General features: G+C 40.5%; 1 protein-coding gene across 2 annotated transcripts in view; it reads left to right on the top strand.

Annotated features, from left to right (window-relative positions):
- Positions 1-19,930, top strand: part of GRID1 (glutamate ionotropic receptor delta type subunit 1) — a 1,118,042-nt gene that overhangs the window by 344,693 nt on the left and 753,419 nt on the right. The gene's annotated exons all lie outside the window — the stretch shown is intronic.

The raw sequence follows: 19,930 nt of genomic DNA, 5'->3' as shown, positions 1-19,930 counted from the left end.
ATGGAGCCATGGCATAGAAAATGGAAGGTCAATTCTGTGGGGTCATATATAAAGCTCTTTGAATTGGGCAGCTAGGAGTGGATTAGAGGGACAAGGGATAAAAGATATGAGGATATTGGTATGACTCAAGTTTACTCTTGTAGAGCTTGACTGTTTTCATTTCTTCTTTCCTTCCTTCATCAAGGCATTACTGGAACATATTGTGTGCTCACCCAGTACGGTAGGCTGTTCCAGAAGACGAAAGTAGGAGAAGATAATAAAGTCCCTGAATCTCATGCTAGTAAATCAGTCAACTAGCATTTATTAAAGCACTTACTATGTGCCGGTTACCTAGCTAAGCACAAGGATACAAAAAAAAATCCCTTTCCCTCAGGGAATTTATCAATCTAATAAGAGGAAAGGATGTACAAACAACTTTGTAACTGCAAGATGGTCTTTATTTTTGAGGAGTGTTTCAGAGAGGCATATTTTGCATGATAAAATTAGGAAAAAAATACCCAACACTAGCAGAAGACATATGCATGAATAAGATCACACATTTAGAAAAGGAAGTGACCTTAGAGACCATCTAATTCAACCTAATTTTTTATATAGGTGATAAAATCTAGGCACAGAGAAGTAATTTGTCGAAGGTCAAACAAGTTGTAAAGTTCAAAATAGGATAACAGCTCGAGGCATATTATAAGTCAGTCTATGGCTCCTACCAATGTCCCAAAGTGGAACTTACTGAAATGAGAGGTCATCACTGTCATCACCACCATTATAATTATTTTCTGGTCTCTATGAGTCATTTTATCAGTATGGGAAGGCTCAGTATGGAAACTCCCTTCCCTGATACATATAGAAAACTTGGTTGTAAATTTTACTTATAGAGACTTTCACGAGAGATGAAGTGATTTTACCCAGAGTCACCAGTAGGCGTCAGAGCTAGAACATGGACCCAGATCTTCCTCCCTCCAAATTTGTCATGTTAGCTCTCTGTCATCATCATTGGTTCACAGACTGAGAGTTCATTTCAAAGTTCCCATTGTACAGATGAGAAAAATGAGATCCAGTTCTAATGAGCCTAGGGTTGGGCAGGCAGTTATTAAAGCTCAGGTCTTCTTATTCAAAGTCAGGCACTTGTTCCACTGTGTCAAAACTATGTCCCTCCCATTATCATTAGCTACTGAATGACTCTGTCACTAATGCACTTTTTCATTGGTGACCGATTTGACTACCCCGGGATCTTGTATTTCTGGGCAAATACAATTGTACTAGATGACCTTGTAAGGTCTTTTCCAATTTGTAGATTCTGGGAAAAACCAAAAGAGTAATTTAGATTGTAAATAAAAACACAGATTTAGAGTTCTATGGGATCTTCCAGGTCCCCTCTTTTTACACTTGAGAAAGAGAGATCCCAAGAGAGATTAATTTGCCCAAGGTCAGGTGAGCAGTGATCGGCAGAGGGGGCATTTGAACTCGGGTCCTCTGACTCCAAATGTAGGCTGCTTTCCTTTGGATCATGTTGCAGCAGAGAGATCCCAATGAGTTAGGGCGGGCGATCAGACATCCTAGAGGCCTTGACATTCAGGCTCACCAGTTAAGGCACCCATAATGGAATCATTTCCAGGACCTTGGTTAGCAGTGCTTTCTGGACAAGGGCAGGGCTCCAGTTTGTGGTGGGTGATCATTTCCCACTGGGTGGCAGCACTGAGCCATAGGAAGACAAAAATCAGCTCCCTAACCAAAACCTTCCTTGTGTAGGATAACATTATTTTTTCCCCTCCCCCTGGACTGAGTGTGAGAGTGTTTTCAAAATCACTTCATTGCTATTAAAGAGAGAGGAGAACTATTTAAATGCTCCAGGAAATGGAAAGAAAGACGTGGCCCCAGGACTTCAGCACTGGCCCCTTTCCTGAGGGCTGTTTGCTGACCCACTTTAATGGGTTATGTTTAGCAGGCAAAAATGTTTAACATGAAGGCTGGTTTTTTCTGTCTTTCTTCCTGCTTCTAGCCATAGTCCCTGCCCTCTGGACTCTTGGTCACTGCCCTTAGCAACAGAGCAGAAGATTGAAGGCCATTTTTTGGAGAGTTAGAGCAGAGGTTCTTGCCAGTGAAACACCAGGGATGACAGACAACCCCTTCCTGCTTCTCCTGCTAAGGGACAGGCTCTAGAAGTGAGGGAGGCTGGCCACAGCCACTAATAACTAGTCCAGTTAAAGAATGAGTCTGGAAAGGGCCCATCAGGACCAGAGATGTTAATTCACCTGGCTGGGAAAGGCATCCCAGGAGAAACACAGCTTAGTTATCTGGGTTGCAAATAAGGACAGCCTGGAAATACACCTTCTCTTTCTGGCCTATATGCTATCCCCTAGTTTCCTCATTGTCAAACGGAGATAAAAGCATCTGAGCTTTCTGTTTCACAGGGCTCTTGTGAGGATCAAATGAGACAATGGATGGAAAGCAATTTGTAAACTGTAATGAAAATGTCAGCTCTTCTTCAGCTTCCTATTCTATGATTTCCCACTATCCACAAGATCAAGCATAAACTCCTGAGTCTGGCTCTCCATTCTCTCTCATATCAGGTTCCAAATAATTTTTTCCATCCTATTTCTCACTTTCCACCACAGACAAATGATTTTCCTCATAACCCCTGGACCACCCCTCATATGTTCCTCATCCTGGGTTCATTCTTGTTCTTTGTCGATGTGTCCTGTGTTTATTTCCTCACCTCCATCTACACTAGTCTAACTTTTTTTTCTCCTTTGCAAATATATGGATTCTATCTTGAATGCACAGTCAAAGCCTATCAAGAGTCACAAGGATCATGGCCTCCTCAAGATTCCTAGGGCCTCAATATCTTTTTTAAATCACTTATTAACTATCTGGGCATTTCTAGTTAAGTTGTCATGTGTGTGTAGCATGGGTGGTCCTTAAAGCTTTGCTCAGTGTTCTGAATCCTTTCACTTATTTACTGAGAGATTTGAGTGACAAATGTAGCTCAGTAGGATGCGTCTCATCTCACAGAGACCCATGCTCCAAAGAGTTGTCCTTCATAATATTGAGTGCCCTGAAGGATCCCCTAAATCAGCCAGGGGATCTTCTAATCACTTCTGCTCTTATATGTAAGTAATGTTGCCCACTCCCCAACCCTACTTATACTCTAAAGATCTTGATGCTAGAACTAGGGTTCATCATAGCACGGGGCACATAGTAAGCACAGCATAAGAACAGCATTAACTAGCAGTCAGAGACCATTTTATGGTTTGAAAAGTACTTTATGTGTATTATCTTTTTTGATCCATGTGGAAACACTGTGAGGTAGGTGCTATAACCATCCCCACTTTTCAAATGAAATGTCAAAGAATCTAAGAGAAATGTCTAGGAGTCTGAGAGACCAAGAAAATTTCCCAGAGAGGTCTAACTAGTAAGTAAGAGGCCAAATTGAAACTCAATTCTTCCTTGATCCAGTGTTCTATCTCATCAGCACATATAATAGTAAAAATAACAATAAAAATATTGATGATGATAGTTAACATTTGTATAGCACTGTGCTATAAGCACTTTATAGTTATTATCTCATTTGATCCTTACAACAACCCTGGAAGGTAGGGTTATTGTTGTTCATAGGAGGGAAACTGAGGCAGATAGAAGTTGAGATTTGCCCAGCATCACCCAGCTTAAGTAAGGAATGCAGATAGGCCCAGTGCTCTATCTACTATGCCATCAGCTATATAGTTATTGATTTATCATTTACTTTGTCCCCCCAGTGCAACTAGCACATGACTAGGCTCAGTGAATATTTCTTAATTAATTGGTGATGAAGTTTGGACTGAGCATGAGAATCCGGGGGTGGAAACTCTTGCTTAATGCAGAAATCAGATGATCATAGAACATCAGAACTGGCATGGAAATCATGGAGTTTGTCTCCCTGTCTCTCCTTCCCAATACCCTCTTTTTTTTTTTAACAGAGAAGGAAAGTGAAGATGCAAGTAATTTGTCCAAAGTAATACAATAAATTAATGTCAAATCAGGATTTGAATCCAGATCTCCTATGTAGAATTCTTTACTCAAATCTCCATATAACATTCACTCCTCCATAGCTAGCTTAGTTGGTCTTTAGAAAGTGAATGCATATTCAAAAGTCTGCCATATTGGACAGCTTTCTGGGTGGAAGAGTCTACCAGAGCTTGGAGGCATAAGATTGAAAAGTCTAAGGAAGGATACTTCTCCCAGGCCCCACTACCCATGGCCCAGTGAGGAAAGGAAGATGACATCCATGAAGAATCCCTGGACTTGATGTTCTCCCTCTCCTCTGTCCTGCTCAGGACACATAGGAAGTATTGAGGACAGCTTTGAGAGCCAAAGTTTCAGAAGGACATTGAGTTGTTGAAGCCCAAGATAGTCAGGGGTGAGAATATCATGTCATTTGAGGACTGGAAGAACCCGGTGATATTTTTAACCTGCAGAAGAAACACACACTATCTTTAATTATTTGAAGGGCTGTCATGTGGAAGAAAGATTAGTTTTCTATTGCTTGGCCCTGGAGAATAGAAGGAAGAACAAAGGCTAAAGTTTCAGAGGTAGATTTTGGCTTGATTCAAGGGAAAAATACCCATAAAATTTTGTAATTATCAGAGCTGTCCAAAAAGGTCAATGGGCTTTTTACAAGGTAGTGCTCCCCTTCCCACTCCAAGATCTTCAGAAGCTGGATGAATATTTGGTCAGTCAATGATCAATAAACATTTATTGTACCCCTACTATGTGCTAAATATAGTCTTAAACACTAGGAATATCAAGAAGGGTAAAAGATGTTTCTTATTCTCAAGATGCTTACAGTTTAATGGGGGAGGGCAAGCATTTATTAAGTGCTTCCATATATGCAAGCACTGTGCTAAGCACTTTATAAATATTTCCTAAACAAGCAAACAATGTACAAAGATGTTAAATTGGAAGTAATCAACAAAAATAAGTCACCATTATTAAGGGGGGCGGGACAGAAAAGACTTCTTAAAGAAGATAGTTAGAGTTTGATTAAATGGCCTCCAGGGTTCCATAAAGCTATGATTCCAGGAACCTAAGAACCTAGATGCCCCGAGATCCCTTTCAACCCACATTACATAATTACAGGAAGTGAAGAAAGGCTCATCACCAGATGGTTGGGTACCAGGGTAGAGTTGTAACTAGGGCAAGGTCATGAAGGCTTTGCTCCAGGGTAGAAAATTTATAGGGCACCAGAAGCACTCTCTGATTCTGTAATACATATTCTTTCCTGCCCATCTGTCTCCCCCAAATCCTTAATTTTTTCCACTGACCACATGGGACTCAAATTGATAATTTTTTATTTTTATTTTTGAGGGAGTGCCTTTCCTCTTCAATAGTCTAGAAATCTTATGGTATCCTAGGCCGTGCTTCCTGCCCTTTTGAGTCACACCTTTAGCTTAGTTCTTCTCTACTTCCTTTCCACTTATCTTCTACCTTCAATCCTTGTGGAAAGCCAGGATAGATTTCCATTTCTGATCTGCCCCCTATTCTCCATTCCCAACTGTTGACTCCCTTCACAAAAATTCAAAGTTTGAGTTCTATAGGAAGTCACTGATTTTTAGGCCACATCATATATAGTTAAGGTTTTAGATCTACATCAGGGAAAACAATCAACAGATGAACTTATAGAGAAATCATGCCAACAGGAAGACACAGCAAAGACATTATTTTATTTGTGGAAGTCAATTTCAAGTAGCAACCCTGTTGCTAATAAGTGATCTTTCCTTAGAGCATCTCCAGAGCATCTCTTGGCCCAGTTGCATCCCTAGCTCCATGGATCCAGCACTGACTGACCTGTTTCCTGCTTTCCAGGAACAAAGGCCTGACTTTGTAGAACCGATCCAAGGACCTCACTAAACCATCCAATCGGTTGTAGCGACAGGCGGTGTGTACAAAGGGCAGGGACTTAATCAACGTAAGCTTATGACCCGCACTTACTGGGAATTCCTCGTTCATGGAGAATAATTGCAATCCCCGATCCCCATCACGAATGGGGTTCAACGGGTTACCCGCGCCGGCGTAGGGTAGGCACACGCTGAGCCAGTCAGTGTAGCGTGTGTGTAGCCCCGGATATCTAAGGGCATCACAGACCTGTTATTGCTCAATCTCGGGTGGCTGAACGCCACCTGTCCCTCTAAGAAGTTGAAAAATACCAAGATACTTGAAAAATTTTGTGATCTCTTCCCTTCATTTACTTGTTCTTCTTGCTAGGCACCCACTGTCTAGTAATTTTATCAATGATGTTTGCTAATTTTTTTTTCTGAGGCATTGGCATTAAGTGACTTGCCCAGAGTCACACGGCTAGGAAGTGTTAACTGTCTGAGGCCAGATTTGAACTCCGGTCCTCCTGACTTCAGGGCTGGTACTCTATCTGTTGGTCACTTAGCTGCTCCGTGTGTGCTTTTGTAAAAAACAACAACAACAACAACAACAACAACAACAACAACAACAACAACAACAACAGCAGCAGCAGCAGCAGCAGCAGCAGCAGCAGCAACAACAACAACAACAACAACAACAACAAACTAACTTTCAGAGAGGGCTGAATTAGAAAAAGGGAATTTTGTTTTCTCATGCCATCTCTTGTTTGGGGAAGACCTAGGATTTGCTTGTAATTGACTTGATGAACTTGCTTGCCATTGGGATGCTAGTTTAAAAAAATGGTTAAAATACTTAAGCTCCCCTCTCTTGAAAGATCTTTGAGTTCTGATTAAGCTAATATCTGCTTTGACTTTGATCTGATGTTTTTTTGAGCTTATTATTTTTATTTTAAAAGCCCCAAATAACTATCATTCTAATGGTTGCTCAATTAGCAAAGCATTCAAAATGGTTTTGAAATTAAGTATCATCAGGCATTCCATTAGCAGCCCAGGAGAGGTTCAGTGAGCTTTAATTATGTTTCAGGTTTGTAAGGGAGAGATACCTCTCAAGGCCTTAGCAGACAGCTATGCTAGGTTTCTTCAAAGTTTGGTGCGGCCCTCTGTTGGATTTGGGTTGACCTTCACTTGCCTACTTGAAGGGTATGATGAGATGAACCAATGAAAGAGACTACCCACTTTTGAAATACAAAGTCAAGCTGGATAAAATGTGATGGGAAGAGGGAAATTTAAGATTGAGGCCTGTGATTGTATGGTTTGGGGGAACTTCCAGTGAGAATACCTCTTCTACCACTGCAGATCAGCTACTCTTTACTAACATCTGTTCTTATTTTTTAAAATAATAGATTTTTATTTTCAAAATTCATGCAGCTGTAGTTTTCAACATTCACCCTTGTAAAACCTTTGTGTTCCAAGTTTTTCTTCCTCCCTTTCCCTCACCATCCTCCCCTAGACAGCCAGGAATTCAACATATATTAAACATGTGCAATTCTTCTATACACATTTCCAAATTTATCAAGATGCACAAGAAAAATCAGATCAAAAAGGAAAAAAAAAATGAGAAAGAAAGAAAAAAGCAAGCAAATAACAACAAAAGGTGAAAATACTATGGCTAACATCTCTTCTTAAAGAATTATCTAACAGAACTTCTTAAACTTTCTCTATTCCTGACTATTTTCTTTTCTTTTCTTTTCTTTTGACTATTTTCACTGGAGAAATTTTTATGTGATTCTGATTTCATAAAATGGTATACACATTTAAAATTTCCTAATAAGACATCATTTCATGACCCCCACATCCAATTATATGACTATGGAGTAACAACCCACAGTTTAAGGAGCACTAAAAAGTTGAGTCATTTCCTCAAGGTCATACTGATGAAATAGTTCAGAGGAATGAGTGGAATCTAGATGTTCCCAAGTTGAAGGTTGTCCTATCCATTACCCCCAGTCTGCATGTAATTATATTGTGCTTATTAGTAATTTTCATATGTAGCTTTGGTAGAGACATTAGAACAAGTATGTATTTTGAGGATATTTAATGATAATAGCAGGATGATGGAGCTGGAAGGTATATCACAGGCTGGTCTCACCACCTCATTTTATAGATGTGGAAATGGCAGCTTAAAGAGATTAAGATGTCAACTAGGGAATGAATGCTGATTTTGGTATCAGGAAGACCTGAGTTCAAATCCTGCCCCAAGACACTTACTATGTGTTCCTAGGCAAATCACTTCACTTCTATCAGCTTCAGTTTCCTCATCTTTAAAATGGGGATAATAATAGCATCAAGTTTTAAGTACCTCACATCTACCTTACTTGTCTACTCTGCTTTACCTACCTCACCAATCAATGAGAAAATGTATGACTCCAGTCCCATATTTGCAGAGCTTGTTAAAAGGGCTTTTGAGCTTTTTTTTTTTTATTATAAAATGTCATTTACTTATGAGAATTTGAACCTAGATCCTGGCTCCAGAGTCAGCATGAGGGAACACTGGCTGGGTTGAGTATAATTAATACACAAGGTATAGTTGCTATTCTGAGCTCCCAACATTGCCAATACAAATTTATTGCACAAGTAGTTTTCTTCTCTTTCAAATAATCTAAATCTAGAATCATGTGGGCTGAATGAATACTTTAGGAAGGGCATTGATATGTTGAAGGGTCTTGAGTTTATTTCAGAATCTCTTGAAGGAACTGGGAATTTTTATCCTGAAGAAGAGAAGAGTTGGGGGATACATGATGAGGAAGCATAGATCAGAGGAAGGATTTGGAACCAAAGGATCAGCTCTAGGTACTACCTGTGTGAGCTTGGGGTTAAGCCACTGAATCTTTGTGTATGAAGGGAACAGATTGGACTAGATGAAGCAGGACAGTGTTCCTAGCTTCAGATTTATGGCTCTTTACATATCACATAAGAGAGGGGGCTACAAAAGGTTCACTTGATCTCTAGAGTACATGGAGTGCAATGGAGAAGCAAGGAGAGGAAGCTGGAAAGAGGAAAGAGATAGATGATATTTTAATGTAAAAGGAACCTTCCCAATAATTTGAGTTGCCTCCAAAAACAATGGGATGCTTTGGAAGAGTGTGAGATTACTCCTCACTGGAGACCTTGAAAAGTCACTTGTTTAGGTCTGCCACACATAGGATTTTCAGGAGGTTAAGCTGAGTTAGATGCCTTTGGGGTTCTTTTTACTCCCCTGAGAATCTGTGAGTTCGTATTATTATTTTAAGACTCAAAGAGAAAATGGATGCCTATGTGTGTGCCACACAGAGAGAGAGAGAGAGAGAGAGAGAGAGAGAGAGAGAGAGAGAGAGAGAGAGAGAGAGAGAGAGAGAGAGAGAGAGAGAGAGAGATTATGTATGTTTGCATATAAGGGAGACGATGTGATGTTATGGGAAGAACATTAGCTTTGGATTCTAAGGACCTGAGCTTCAATTTTGCCTCTGACACTGACTACTTGGCATGGTATTTAACCTTCCTAGATTTCAGGTTCCTTATCTATAAAACGGATGTGGTCCCGTTGGACTTTGTCTTTATCTCTGAAATCTGTGTTTCTGTGTGTGTATAGATAGAAATGTCTCTGCCATATTTGTAAGTGTGATTATGTATCTTTCTGCTTTTTTATGTGTGAATGTGTGTCTTTTTGTATGAAAATGTGTGTGACTGGGTATAGGTGAACATGCTTATTTTCCAAGAGGAGTTACCATGTAAACTGAATGGAATGAGTCAGGGGAAAACACTTTGTTATTACTGAGGCACAAGCTCCCAGTCTCATCCTCCTCTGCTTAAGCTTCTACCTTCCTAATCCTTCCCTGTCATGCGGAAATTCTGGGTGTTAAAATGGATAGGTTTTTAAAAAAATCACATAACTGATTTCCTTGTTTTCCAGACAAGTGAAGCTGGTATTTATCTTCTAAGGGTTAAATTAAGCTTTTCTTTGCATCAGGATGGATAAGACTAGTTCATTTGGGGACCAGTTTCAACATATGAGCTAGCAAATACCTGAAAATCCAAATGTTAACATACATGCAGAGAGACACGAGAACACAGAATGGAGATGGAGAGGGATGCTGTCTCCATCCTGGTCCAACCCAGCAAATATGGCAAAGGAATGAGAGGGGGCTTAGGATTGTGTTTATTATGGTATAGCAATGGAAAGAACAAGCTCTCAATATGCCATTTACTATCTAAGTGTGATCTTGACTGAAATGAGATAATATTTGTAAAACATAGCATATCTGGCACCTAGTAGGAGCTTAGTAAATCTCCTTTCCTCTCTTCGCCCCTCCTGTGCCCTCCCCTCCCTTCTCCTCTCTTCTCCTCTCCTCTCCCTAGCTCCCTCTCTTCCCCTCTCCTCTCTCTAGCTCCCTTCCTTCCTTCCTTCCTTCCTTCCTTCCTTCCTTCCTTCCTTCCTTCCTTCCTTCCTTCCTTCCTTCCTTCCTTCCTTCCTTCCTTCCTTCCTTCCTTCCTTCCTTCCTTCCTTCCTTCCTTCCTTCCTTCCTTCCTTCCTTCCTTCCTTCCTTCCTATACTGAATTCCTTTCTAGTTCTTATTCTCAGATTCTATGAAATCATTCTCAAATAACCTCATTTTCCTTTAAAGAGAGCTACAACACTGGGAAGTTTTGTGCCATAATAAATATAATACTGGACTTGAAATCAGGAAGATTTGGGTTCAAGTCCTGCCTCTGAGGTGAGTTTTGTGACCTTGGGAAAAATCACTCTATATATCTGAGGCAGATCCCTAGTTTTGTTTACCAGGCTGTGGTCTGTTGTTGGAAGAAGGGTGCATATAGAAGTTCTTACACTGGTGAATTTGTGGCTCTTTTAAGCATTTATTTAGATGAAACTAGTAGAGGAGGGAAATGGCAAGAGGCACAATGACTTGGACTTAAAATTCAGCTAAGAATTAAAAAAAAATCACTCATGGTACTTGGGGGATGAGATAGGGAAATTAAGTCTGAATAATGGTATAGTTAAATGGAATTTGTTTAAAACTGGATTCACTGAGTGATGATTGATTGATGGATTATTGCAAGGCTGGAGGGTAGTCTCTAGCGAAAGACCTTGGGGAGCTGTCCTCAGCCCTCTGCTCAACTTTTCCATCCATAACTTGGATGGAACATAGATGATATATTTGTCAAATTTCCAGATGGCATGGAGCTGGGAAGGATGGTTAACACATAGGATGACAGAATGAGGATTCAAAAATCCCTTGACAGGCTGTAACAACTTCTGAGAACTTATCTAATAAGACTGAATTTAACAGGGATAAATATAAAGTCCTGAATTTAATTTAAAAAATAGAACTATGCAAGCTTAGGTAATAGAGTTAGGGGAAAAAGACTTAGGGATCTTAGTGGTCCCCAAGTTTAAAATAACTCAAGATGAAACTGAATCTTGAAAGAAAACAGTGGTTCTTAGAGTGAGGAGGGAGGAGAGGAAGAGAGAGAGGGAGGAAAGGAGAGAGAGAGAGAGAGAGAGAGAGAGAGAGAGAGAGAGAGACAGACAGAGACAGAGACACAGAGAGAGAGAGAGACAGAGAGAGAGAGAGAGACAGAGACAGAGACACAGAGAGAGACACAGAGAGAGACACAGAGAGAGAGAGAGAGAGAGAGAGAGAGAATCTGTATCCTAGGAAAATCAGTTGATGACTGTGATGGCCTGAATTGGAGGGGTGGCTATATGATCTGAGAGAAGAGGACAAAAGTAAAGATATTGTGGTGATGGAAATGACCAAATTTGTCAAATGATTTTGTGGGTGAGGGTAAGGAGTTGAAGATGATACTGAGTATGCAAACCTGGAGACTGGAAGGATTATTGAATCCTCCACAATAATAGGGAAGTTGAGAAGAGGCTTTGGGATAAAGCCCGAGTTCTATTTTGGATGTGCTGATTTTGATGTATCTACAGGACATCCACTAAGCAATGTCCAACGGGGAAGAGTGAGATTGGAATTCAGGAGAGACTAGGACTAGATTTTGGAGCTGGGAACATTTGCATAAAGATGATGATTGCACCAGTGGGAGCTGATGAGGATGCTAAGAAAGTGTTGAGAGTAAAGAGAAGTGTTTCCAGCATTAAACTATGATTAGAATCCAAGCATTTGAACTCCACAGACAGCATTTTTTCCATTGTCTTGTTCTGGTACCCTGACGGGTAAACCCATCTTGTCCTGGAAAGTCCATCTCTGACTGAGGTGCCATCTTAGGCCCTATGTCCTGCTGTAAGGAGTCTTGGGAAGGCCCAGCATTTGATCTCACAACAAACTGAGAAATGACATATTTTAGTTAAAGAGCCTTGAACTTGGAATCAGAGGCCAGAAGAGCTAGAAAAGACTTTAGGCTCCTCTAGTCCACTCCTCCTCATTTTGCTGTTCAGTCCCTTTAAATCCTATGTGAGTCTTTGGGATCCCATGTGGAGTTTTCTTGGCGAAGACAGTAGTGTAGTTTGCCATTTCTTTCTCCAGTTAATTTTGCAGATGAGCAAACTGAGCCAAACAGGGTTCAGTGGCTTGCCTAGAGTCATCCAGCTAGTAAGTATCTGAGGTCAGATTTGAACTCAAGAACTCAGTCTTCCCGGACTCTGGCACTCTATGCACTATGGCGCCACCTAGCTGGACTATTATGTAATAGAGATAGTAATATTTGTATTCTGTCCTTCACAGGACAGTTTGTCATGATTAGGTAAGCTCATTTGGGAGGTAATGTAGTAGCTGACATATATACTGCGCTTTGTAGTTTGCAAAGCCCCAAATAATATCTCCCTTGAAACTTTTGAGGTAGGTATTTGATAGGCATAATAATTATGGTATATTCATTACAATTATTTTTCTTCTCACTTTACAGATGTGTAAACTGAGTTCCAAAGGTGAAGTGAATTGCTCACTCAAACAGCAAGCATAAAAAGCAGGATTTGACTATGGGGCCCCATGCTTTCATGCTATCTTTTAATGGCTTCCTCCTTACTGGAGGTCTTCCAGCAGACGCAGGATGACACCTTGTTGGTGATTCTGTAGAGGGGATTCTCAATGAGGCATGGGATGGATTAGATGGCCCCCGAGGCTCCTTTTCTCTCTTATATTCTGTGAAATGAGATAATATACATGCAAAACAATTTATAAACCATAGAGCATGATGTAATTGTCAGCTGGTCTCATTAGGAGCAAACCTGAGTTTCCTGGACCTCTTGTTGGGGCCATGTGCTGGAAGGTAAAGTGGAGGGTGCAGGTCAGGAAAGAGCGAGTGTCTTTCCTCCCTGTTAAAGGCTTCTGGGATGGCTGTTGGGTGACAGGTGTGAGGCCAGCAGCTTCTTCTGGCAGCCCAGCAGGTGAGCCGGCCCAGATGTCCTCCTGCTTGTCTCCATGCCCTACCCTTCTGCCCCAGCTGCAAATAAATAAATCAGCTGTCTGATGTGCCCAGCTCTGGAAAACGACCAGGCCAGTTAATTTCGTTCCTCTTACTGGAGGCTCCTGCTTTGCTTTTGTCATTAGATCGCATTAGTGAGCCACAGAGATAACGCACCCCAGGAGACCATAATTAACGCAGAATGTGATGAGGTAATTCAGCTGCCCTGGCTGGCTCGGAAGTCCATCTAGGCGACTGTTTGGAAAGCTCTTTGGATTTCCCCCATTGGAAAACTTCATCGGTACCAGCTGCCCTGGCCAGAGTTGATTCAATTCAACCGACATTTACAGGATGTACAAGAGCCCATCTCCCCAATGGCGACACCGAACGATGGAGCTGCAGTCCTCAGGGACTCCAATGGGGAACAGAATATTAATGATAACAATGTTTTCAAACATATTATCTCGCTTGACTCTCACATGAACACCAAAAGGTGTGATTAACACCATTTTACAGATAGGGCCACTGAGTCAAGAGACTTGTCCAAAGTCACACAGCTAGTCCATATATAAGTTAGGATTCAAACACAGGTTTTCCTGATCTCATCATCTAACTAATGGACTAGGAAGAGACCCAAAACTCATTTTCTCTGCCCCAACCTGACCATCACTAGCACAAGACCTGCCAAACAACAGGTTCAGTGAATGCTGAGGGTGAGAGATTAAGAGAATTGCCCAGAATCACATGACTTGTTTCTAAGGCAGGATTCAAGGGAATTTTTTTCCCCCCTGAGGCTGGGGTTAAGTGACTTGCCCAGAGTCACACAGCTAGGAAGTGTAAGTGTCTGAGACTAGATTTGAACTCAAGTCCTCCTGAATTCAAGGCTGGTGCTCTATCCACTGTGCCATCTAGCTGTCCCCCTCCAGGGAATTCTGTGGATAAGAAATTAAGTGACTCCACCAGGAGCATATGATTTGTGTTTAAGGTAGGATTCAAACTCAGGTTTTCTTGACAATAACAGTCCATGGCACCCCCTGGCTGTCTAGTGTAGCAAATGCACAAAATTTTTTTTTGTACAAAAAATATTTTTTGTACTCTGTGGCACCCCCTAGCTGTCTAGTGTAGTAGATGCTCAAAAAATTATTATTCTGGGGCACTCCCTGGTTATCTAGTGTAGCAAATGCACAAAATAATTATTACTCTGTGACACCCTCTGGCTGTCCTGTGTGGCAAATGCACAAAGTAATTATTACTCTGTGACACCCCCTGGCTGTCCAGTGTAGCAAATGCACAAAATAATTATTATTCTGTGGCACCCCCTGGCTGTCTAGTGTAGCAAATGCACAAAATGATTATTACTCTGTGGCTTCCTTGGTCAACTAGTGTAGCAAATGCTCAAAATAATTATTACTCCTTGCCACTTCCTGGCTATCTACTGTAGCAAATGTACAAAATAATTATTACTCTGTGGCAACCCTTGGCTCTCCAATGTAGCAAATGCACAAATAATTATTACTCCGTGGCACCCCCTGGCTGTCTAGTGTAGGAAATGCACAAATAATTATCACTGTAGCATCTCCTGGCTTAACAGGATGCTTAATTATTGTTCCTTGGCACCCTCTGGCTTTCTAGTATTGCAATGCACAAATAATTATTATGCAAAGTTAAATTCAATAAGGAAAAAGAAGAGATATAGATAAGATGCTTCAGGGAGTTTTGAGAAGACAAGGGAGCATAATACAGTTTGAAGAGAACTGCTTCTAGAGTCAGAGACCTTAAATCTTATCTCGTGTTTAATGCCTTGGTGACTTTGAGCAAGTCACTTGACTTGGGACTTACATTCCTCATCTGTAAAACAAAGGGGTTGGACTCATGCCCTTTTAGGTCCCTTTTATATCTAGGGCTCTGATACTGTGAGATTCGCCAGAGCTTCTTGGAGAAGATGGCCCTTGAGTCAAGCCCTGAAGGAAGAGGATTTCAAGAAGAGATTTGAGGTGTGAATGTTTTTCAGGCATGAGGGATGCCCTATGCAGTGGAATGAGGCAAGAGAGGCCAAGGGACATGAGCAGGAAACAGAGAATATGAGTCAAATTTGATTAGCGCATAGTGTATGAGGTACACTCATGCAAAGCGAGGCTGAAAGGTGGTTTGGAGTTATATGGCAAAGGGACGTGAGTGGTAGGCTAAATAATTTAGATTTTGTCGCAGCAAAGGTGACTGCTCAAGCAGATCTTTTAAAACAAATTTTTCTATGTCTCTCTGAAAGGAAAAATAATAGTAAAAGTAGTCTAACTTTGTCTCTTAACTGAGTCACTTATCCCATAATTTTCTGATTGTATCAGAGTTGGGGGAAATGCAGAGAGAGTAGGCTTGTGCCTAGGGTCACACAAAGCCTATTAACTGATGTTGGAGTTAGAGAGTATCTGTGGAATAATTTAAGGAACATCTAGTCTGGCCCTGTCATTTTTTCATGAGGAAACACTGTACCTAGAAAGATACCTTGACTTGCCTAAGATTAGTTGTTGAGTCATTTTTCCATTGTGAACTTATTTGAGGTTTCTTGACAAAGACACTGGAGTCATTTTCCTTTTCCAGCCCATTTTACAAATGAGAAAACTGAGACAAATAGGGCTAAATGTCTTGTTTGGGATTAACTCCACTAGGAAATGTATGAGACTGGATTTGAACTTAGGTCCTTCTGCCTCCAGTGCTGATACTCTATCCACTGTATTACTTAGCTGCCCCTGCCTGAGATTAATTAGAAGAACTAGAATTCAAATCCTAGTATTCTGAGATGAGATTTAAGGGTCTTTCTATTAGATAATGAGGGGATTCCTCCCTGTGTTGCTCATGGACAAAAAGTCACCTAGGTCAAGCCTGTCTTTTTGAATACTTTCTTCTTAGAGTTTTTGCCTTCAGACCCTCTGGATTTTTGGGACTGTAGCAAGTAAATTCCTTCTGGATGCTGAAGGGAAAGCCATGCAGATTACCCGGAAGTTTAGCCACCTCCAGTGGAGACATGATGATGCTGGTGACCTTCATACAGCATCCCTGTAGCGGTCCTTCTTAATCTTAATTCACATGGAGAAGTTGGGGACTTTTTAGATTTGCATCCTTCTAAGACAGCAGAGACCTGAACCAGCTAGAAGGACATTGGGCAATGAGTAGGGAGAGATAGAAGAAGAGATAGAAGAGAGATAGAAGACATATTTACCAGTTATGCTGAGCTCAACTTCTGGTAGAAAACAAAAGAGTAACAAAAGGCAGTGAAAATAGCCACTGGTTTAAATAATGTCATCCAGAGAAAGCTCAGAGTCTGGTCTTTCAATATGGAGTTTTGGAGCTGTGCTGTCTACCTGTGGGGCAAGCAGATTGAGTAGAGGATTTGGACACATGGGGTCTTCTCCCCAAAACCCATTGAAGGGTTTCCTACCTATGAGGAAGGGGAAAAATAGTGGAGATTAAGTGTTCCCTGATTGAGTAGGTGCCTCACAACTCAAGATGGATAGATGGATAGTTTTATAGATAGCACATTTTTTTTTTGTTTTTACTATGTGTCAGAAAGTGTATCAAGCTCACAATATTCAAATACAGACAGTCTCTGGCCCTCAAGAAGTTGGCACATAAGGGAGTTGGAGACATAAAGGCAGGGTGAGTGGAATATCACACTTAGTTTAAGTTTGGTGAGATGGCCAGAAAGTGGTATGGAAGCCTGGGTCTGGGTAAGAAAGACAAAAATCACATTTAAGATCTCAGAGAACAAGTTCTGATAAAAGAGGGTTGAGGAGGATGGCCAAGAGGGCAGTGACATGACTTAGACATGGTAGACAGCTATGGTGATGACCTGATTTTAGGCAAGCTAAGGGAGAACTTAATATACCAGAATTGGGAAACCAGGAGTTAGGATGATCAAGGTTGAGGTCTTTTATGGTAAGGTCATGTTATGAAGAACACAGGCTCTCTTCACATCCCCCCCTCAATCCCTCCACCCAGAATTCTTTGCTTCACATAAAATAGCTCAGGTGATCTTCTTATACAAGGCCTTTCCTATAAAATAATAGCACTTTTTACAGGATTTGTATTTCCTGGCCCTGACCTGTGCTTCCTTGTTACTGTGCTTTTGTTTTTATTGTCACCTAGCATTGCTTCTCCTTGCCACTTCTATATCTATCGTCTTTTAAAATCCAATCCAACTTATTTCCCTGGTGATGCCCTACTTTATTCTGGAGTTGCTAATGATTCCCCACTCCCCACAACTTTGAACTTTCTATAGCATTTTTCTAGTGTTTATTATCTGTTATTTCATATTATAGTCATTTGTGTCTTATTCATAACTGGGGCACTAGAAATATCATGAAGTGAGGGAATGTCTTATCTAAATTTTAGAGGTGATTAGCACAATGGTTAGAGTGCTGGGACAGTGTTGGGAAGACTTTAGTTTGAATCTTTTCACACACACCTGGGCAAGTCACTTCATCCCTCTCTCAGATTGTTTTGTTGTTGTTCAGTTGTTCAGTCATTGAGTTTTCTTGGCAAAGATTACTGGCTTGGTTCAATATTTCCTTTTCTAGCTAATTTTACAGATAAGGAAATTGAGGCAAATAGGATTAAGTGATGTGCCCAGGTTTAGTGACATGTGGCTAAGAAGTGTCTGAGGCCGGAGTTGAACCCAGAAAGAGGAGTCTTCTTGACTCTAGGCTCAGCACTCTAGCCAAAGCATTTCCTAGCTTCCCACAGATTCAATTTACTCTTACATAAAATGGACAACATTTTAGTGTCTTTCTTATAGTACTGTTGTGAGGACCAAATGAAATAATATTTGGAAAGCTCTTTGCAAAAAATTAAAGTCATATGAATCTTATTATTATTTTATAATTGTTGTTTATTTACTTTACCTAGAACCTAGCATAGTACTCTGCTTAAAATATAAACTTAATAAATATATTGAATATACATTTCATATGTTTATATATATTATCAGTAATAACCCATCAACAAGAGTTCACAGTAGGAACTTAATAAATACATTAAATATAAATTACATGTAATTATATTATGAATATTTATAACATAATAATATTGTATATTATGTATATAATCAATAATTGTTAGACCTTTTCAAGTGCATTTTCTGTGTAAAATAATTATGGGTATTTATGTAAATACTCCAATGTTTGCAAAGCACTCTATGTACATTATCTCATTTGTACATTACAGTAATCCTATAAAACAATGCCCTACAGGTATTATAATCCCCATTTTAAAGATAAGGAGACCAAGGATCAGGAAGCTTCAGTTACTTCCCCATGATCATATAACCGATATCATTGGAGAGAGGATTGAATCCATTTACAATATCATTTTCAGCCCTCTATCCATTGTACCACGCTGCTCCTTCTAAGGAACATTGAGTAGCACTGAACATTGAATGCTTTTTGATGTTATTTCATGCCCCCAAACCTAGTTTCTTGGAAACCTTTAAAATTCAGCCACGTTTTTGCTGTCAAACACTAAGTTATTGCATTGGAATTCTGTCTTGTTGAAACTGAAATGTGAAATATATAACCCAAGGAGGAGAAAATCTGGTTGCCTTTTAGTAGTAGTGATAGACTCGCTAGATCTTTCCACCAGCACGTCTCCCTGCTTCTCTCTGTAGGCTCCCCCTCTTGTTTCCCCTCTCCTCATCCTCACCATGTTTCCTTGGTGAATCAAAGGAATCTCTGCAGAAGACCCAGCATTACCAGAGTAGTTGAAAAGTTTCCCTCTTCCAGCAGATGGTCTGCCATCAGTGTTTGGAAGTTATATGTGCTTTCCCTGAGTCTGGAAGCCAGTTAAAACATCCCTAATGAATGTTTGCTACTCATTGCAAGTCCTGGGTTATGCTGTGAGACTTCAGACTTTCCTTTTGGCTAGCATGGCCACCTGGAGTTGCTGTTCTCATCTAGCATTTAGGATTTAGGATTCCAAAGGTTCTTAATTAACAGTGATTTTTCATAAACAATTTTTCTATGTGCTGTGTGGTGCTCCAAAATCTTGAGTATCAGTCACCTCCTTTTCTCTTCTCCTTCCCTTATCCTTTTCTGTAGGGGACACCTTTGTGCTAGGTGTCCAAAATGAGAAATCTGACACGTTGGATGCTTTTCTGAGCCCTGGGTTCTGGGAACTGTGTTCTTTGTGCTCTGTTGGATGAAACACATAATATAGTAGAAAATGAGAGCTCTGAATTTGAAGTCAAGGAACATAAGTTCAAATTCTGACACTTCCTGTGTGATTTTGGTCAAATCTGTCCCCTACTTTAGACTTCAGTTTTCTCATATCTAAATGAAAAGTTTGGACTAGATGCTTAGAAGGATCCATCTGGTATTTGATTTCTGATTTTATGATTTTCCTCGTGCTTTAGTTTTCTAATCAGTAAAACAAAGAGACTGGACTAGATTAATACCCTTCCAGTTGTAAATCTGTGAATGTATGAAATACTTTAGTGATGTAAATTGTGAGATGGGGGGGTGGAAATCCCTGCTCTTTGTATCAGAAAATTCAGGTTCCAATCTCATCTCTATTACTATGAAATGAAGTGATTTGACTAAATGCAACTGGGCCAGATATCCTTTAAGGCCACACCTAGCTCCAAACTCCATAACTCTGGGCTCCCTAATGTCCTTTCTGTTTCTGAAATGCTG

This window comes from Sminthopsis crassicaudata, chromosome 2 (assembly GCF_048593235.1).
Source record: "Sminthopsis crassicaudata isolate SCR6 chromosome 2, ASM4859323v1, whole genome shotgun sequence".
Lineage (NCBI taxonomy): Eukaryota > Metazoa > Chordata > Mammalia > Dasyuromorphia > Dasyuridae > Sminthopsis > Sminthopsis crassicaudata.
Note: the sequence above shows the minus strand (reverse complement) of the source record. Positions and strands in the feature narration are given on the sequence as shown.